The following is a 5646-nucleotide window of genomic DNA, read 5'->3' as shown; positions in this document are numbered from 1 at the left end:
CACAGCTAGAGATTGACGAGGTACAACACAAATGCTACGGCAAGGAGCAGTCAGGACGCCAGGTCAGGGGGGAGATATCATCACCCCCACCTGAGATTGGGTACATAGCCCCAAGTGCGATAGGAGAAGGATCGTTGAGTGCGAGAGGAACTGACCTGAAAAATAGGATAATGGCCAAGCTTGAAACCTGGATCCCCCGTTTACCCCCCAGTTTACCAAGATTACGTGAAGTACCCTCAGAAGGGCCAACCTTAGCACGTTGGAGCATCATCTAGCAGACCAAGAGATGCTTGGCTACAAGTTGAACAGCCACAAGGGGCAGTACCCTCCATGGAGAAGGAGGCTAGAGGGCAAGATCAAAGTAGCACGGAGGGAGGTTAGCCAACTAACGGAGTTGCAGAAAGGTGCGACAAAGAAGGTGCATAAGAAATACAGCAAGCTGTCCATACCTGAGGCCTTGGAAACTGCCAAGCAAAGACTCACAGCCTTGGCCAGCCGCTTGAGGAGGTACACCAGAGAGATAGAAGGCAGGAGAATAAACCAGCTGTTCTCCACAGAACCAGCAAAGGTGTACTCTCAGTGGCAAGGGAACAATAATAATAATAATAAGAGAACAGCACCACCAAGGCTGGAGACGGAACAATACTGGAAGAGCATATGGGAGAAGGACGCAACCCATAACGGCAATGTTCAGTGGCTAGTGGATCTGAGGGCAGACCATAGCGACCTCCCTGAACAGGGTCCAGTAACCATCACAGTGGCAGATATCCAAGAAAGGGTCTCCAGTATGAAGAGTTGGACAGCACCAGGGCCCGACATGGTTCACGCCTACTGGCTAAAGAAGCTGACTGCACTCCACGAGCGTCTGGCAGCGCAAATGAACCAGCTGCTAGTTAACGAGAGACACCCGGAATGGCTAACCGAAGGTCGGACGGTCCTGATCCACAGAAGGGACCCCAAGAAGGGACCGGTCCCCTCCAACTACCGACCAATAACCTGCCTCAGTACTACATGGAAGCTCCTGTCAGGTATCATATCGGCTAAGATGAACAGGCACATGGGTCAATACATGAGTGGGACACAGAAAGGAATTGGCAAGAATACCAGAGGCGCAAAACACCAGCTACTGGTAGACAGAACAGTCAGCCGAGACTGCAAGACCAGACTGACCAACCTGTGCACTGCCTGGATTGATTACAAGAAGGCCTATGACTCAATGCCCCACAGCTGGATACTGGAATGCCTAGAATTGTACAAGATCAATGGGACCCTAAGAGCCTTCATCAGGAACTCAATGGGGATGTGGCGTACAACACTAGAGGCCAACTCCAAGCCCATAGCACAAGTCACCATCAAGTGCGGGATCTACCAAGGAGATGCTCTGTCCCCACTGCTGTTCTGCATAGGCCTGAACCCCCTCAGTGAGATCATTAACAAGACTGGCTACGGATACCGACTACGGAACGGAGCAGTTGTCAGCCACCTCCTGTACATGGATGACATCAAGCTGTATGCCAAGAGTGAACGAGACATCGATTCACTGATCCACACTACCAGGCTATACAGCAATGACATTGGAATGCCGTTCGGACTGGAGAAGTGTAGTCGGATGGTAACAAAGAGAGGGAAGGTAGTCAGAACTGAGGGGATTGAACTACCAGAAGGCAACATTGCAGACATAGAGGACAGTTACAAGTACCTGGGGATCCCGCAGGCAAATGGGAACCATGAAGAGGCCGCTAGAAAGGCTGCAACCACCAAGTACCTGCAGAGGGTCAGGCAAGTCCTGAGGAGTCAGCTGAATGGTAAGAACAAGATCCGGGCCATCAACACGTACGCCCTGCCCGTGACCAGGTACCCTGCTGGGGTAATAGGCTGGCCAAAGGAGGAGATAGAAGCCACTGACATAAAGACAAGAAAGCTCCTTACCATGCATGGAGGGTTTTACCCCAAGTCCAGCACCCTGAGGCTGTACACTAAGCGGAAGGAAGGGGGCCGGGGACTGGTGAGTGTCAGCACCACAGTCCAGGATGAGACAACGAACATCCAAGAATACATTGGGAAGATGGCCCCAACTGACCGAGTGCTCAGTGAATACCTCAGGCAGCAGAAACCCAAGAAAGAGGAGGGAGACGAGGAACCATCATGGAAGGACAGGCCCCTGCACGGTATGTACCACCGGCAGATAGAGGAGGTGGCTGATATCCAGAAATCCTACCAGTGGCTGGACAAAGCTGGACTGAAAGACAGCACAGAGGCACTAATCATGGCAGCACAAGAACAAGCTCTGAGTACAAGATCCATAGAGGCTGGGGTCTATCACACCAGGCAAGACCCCAGGTGCAGGCTGTGTAAAGATGCCCCAGAGACAATCCAGCACATAACAGCAGGGTGCAAGATGCTAGCAGGCAAGGCATACATGGAACGCCATAACCAAGGGGCCGGCATAGTGTACAGGAACATCTGTGCCGAGTATAACCTGGAAGTCCCGAGGTCAAAATGGGAGATGCCCCCAAGGGTGGTGGAGAATGACCGAGCTAAGATCCTGTGGGACTTCCAGATACAGACGGACAAAATGGTGGTGGCTAACCAACCGGACATAGTGGTGGTAGACAAACAGAAGAAGACGGCCGTAGTGATCGATGTAGCGGTTCCGAATGACAGCAATATCAGGAAGAAGGAACACGAGAAGCTGGAGAAATACCAAGGGCTCAGAGAAGAGCTCGAGAGGATGTGGAGGGTGAAGGTAATGGTGGTCCCCGTGGTAATCGGAGCACTAGGTGCGGTGACTCCCAAGCTAGGCGAGTGGCTCCAGCAGATCCCGGGAATAACATCGGAGATCTCTGTCCAGAAGAGCGCAGTCCTGGGAACAGCTAAGATACTGCGCAGGACCCTCAAGCTCCCAGGCCTCTGGTAGAGGACCCGAGCTTGAAGGATAAACCGCCCGCAGGGGCGTGCTGGGTGTTTTTTATATATATATATATATATATATATATATATATATATATATATAAAATCCACCCACTGTTATGATCTTCAATGCCCTGTACCAACATAGAGCAGAGCAGCTATCTGAACGCTACCCCAACAGAGGTCGATTATCTTGTTAATAATTTCACCTTCTCACTACGTACGACTCTGGATACTGTAGCTCCTGTGAAAACTAAGGTCTCTAATCAGAAGTACCTGACTCCGTGGTATAATTCTCAAACACGTACCCTAAAGCAGATGACTCGTAATCTGGAGAGGAAATGGCGTGTCACAAATTTAGAGGATCATCATTTAGCCTGGAGAAATAGTTTGCTGCTTTATAAGAAAGCCCTCCGCAAAGCCAGAACATCTTACTATTCATCACTGATTGAAGAAAATAAGAACAACCCCAGGTTTCTCTTCAGCACTGTAGCCAGGCTGACAAAAAGTCAGAGCTCTTTTGAGCCAACCATCCCTTTAACGTTAACTAGTAATGACTTCATGAACTTCTTCACAAATAAAATTTTTATCATTAGAGAAAAAATTACCAACAATCATCCCACAGATGTAATATTATCTACAGCTACTCTTAGTACCATTGATGTTAAGTTAGACTCTTTTTCTCCAATTGATCTTTCTGAGTTAACTTCAATAATTACTTCCTCCAAGCCATCAACGTGTCTTTTAGACCCCATTCCTACAAAACTGCTCAAAGAAGTCCTGCCATTAATTAATTCTTCGATCTTAAATATGATCAACCTATCTCTAATGATCGGCTATGTACCACAGGCCTTCAAGCTAGCTGTAGTTAAACCTTTACTCAAAAAGCATCTCTAGACCCAGCAGTCTTAGCTAATTATAGGCCAATCTCCAACCTTCCTTTCATATCAAAAATCCTTGAAAGAATAGTTGTCAAACAGCTAACAGATCATCTGCAGAGGAATGGTTTATTTGAAGAGTTTCAGTCAGGTTTCAGAGCTCATCACAGCACAGAAACAGCTTTAGTGAAGGTTACAAATGATCTTCTTCTGGCCTCTGACAGTGGACTCATCTCTGTGCTTGTCCTGCTAGACCTTAGTGCAGCGTTCGATACTGTTGACCATAATATCCTATTAGAGCGATTAGAACATGCTGTAGGTATTACAGGTACTGCACTGCAGTGGTTTGTATCATATCTATCTAATAGACTCCAATTTGTGCATGTAAATGGAGAGTCCTCTTCACACACTGAGGTTAATTATGGAGTTCCACAGGGTTCAGTGCTAGGACCAATTCTGTTTACATTATACATGCTTCCCTTAGGCAGCATCATTAGAAGACATAGCATACATTTTCACTGCTATGCAGATGACACCCAGCTCTATCTGTCCATGAAGCCAGATAACACACACCAATGAGTTAAACTGCAGGAATGTCTTAAAGACATAAAGACCTGGATGGCTGCTAACTTTCTGCTTCTTAATTCAGATCAAACTGAGGTTATTGTACTCGGCCCTGAAAAGCTTAGAAATATGGTATCTAAGCAGATTCTTACTCTGGATGGCATTACCTTGGCCTCCAGTAACGCTGTGAGGAACCTTGGAGTCATTTTTGACCAGGACATGTCCTTCAACGCACATATTAAACAAATATGTAACGGTGTGTTCACACCGAACGCGATAGAGGCGGGCAGAGCGTCAGGTTTACATGTAAAGTCAATGGAAAGGCGCGATGACCCGCGATTGCGGCTCCCGCGAAAATTCGGAAGCAGATTTGCGTCGCGAAAACGCCAAAACGCGTGAAACGCGCGTCAGTGTAGCGCGTTTCAGGCGTTTGACTCGCGAAAAAAAAACCGCATGTGAGTTTTTGTGTTGCATTTTGTGCATACGCGCGTTTCGCGTCTACCGCTCGAGTTGGAAAAATCTGAACTCCAGCGTCAAATCGCGCCGCGACAACCAATCAGGAGCTTGGTGACGTGGCTGTTACCTAGGTCAAAGGGGCAGATCCAGCCAAAGCCTTTCATACTTCAATGGAAGGAAGGCTAATCAATGCGGTAGCAAACAACCCGGAGCTGTACGACACCAGCTGCTTTCTGTACCGAGACAGGAATATAAAGGACCGAGCTTGGAGGAAGATATGTGAAGAGATCGGGCAACCTGGTAAGTTCATTCATTTCTCTTTAAGTTTTCTCTAAAGTTTTCACTGACCCGGGGAAGCCGCACAAAAGCTAGCAAGCCACCGCTATTTTCCCTCTGACATACAAATACCATTCTGCTTTTATGCATGTTGTCATTTAGGAATATATTTTGTTTATTAATAAACAGCACACAGTGGTCTCGCTGTTCATCCGTCACTGCTTTGCTTTTTCGCTGATTTTCTTTTTCTATTCTTTTTTTTTGCACCGGACAGCATTGCATTCTGCAGCCTGATTGACAAATCTCCTTCGTGTCGTGTCTCCTGCGCTTGCCAAATTTATCATGTTTGGTTTTGATAACTATCACGTCCAATAGAAAAAACAGCACAAAAACACCCATAACTACGACCCTCATTCGGAAATAGACACCTGCACCGCGAGGGAAAAAGGCGCATGAAAGTGGCAGGCAGATGAAGACAAACCGCGGCATAATAATACTTTTACGTTTTGCAATCTACAAAGGTTTGCACTTTGAGAATCAATTGTGAGAACTGTGACCAATG

The sequence above is a fragment of the Simochromis diagramma genome, unplaced genomic scaffold (genome assembly GCF_900408965.1).
Source record: "Simochromis diagramma unplaced genomic scaffold, fSimDia1.1 OVJJ01000646.1, whole genome shotgun sequence".
NCBI lineage: Eukaryota > Metazoa > Chordata > Actinopteri > Cichliformes > Cichlidae > Simochromis > Simochromis diagramma.
This window is presented reverse-complemented; position numbering follows the sequence as displayed.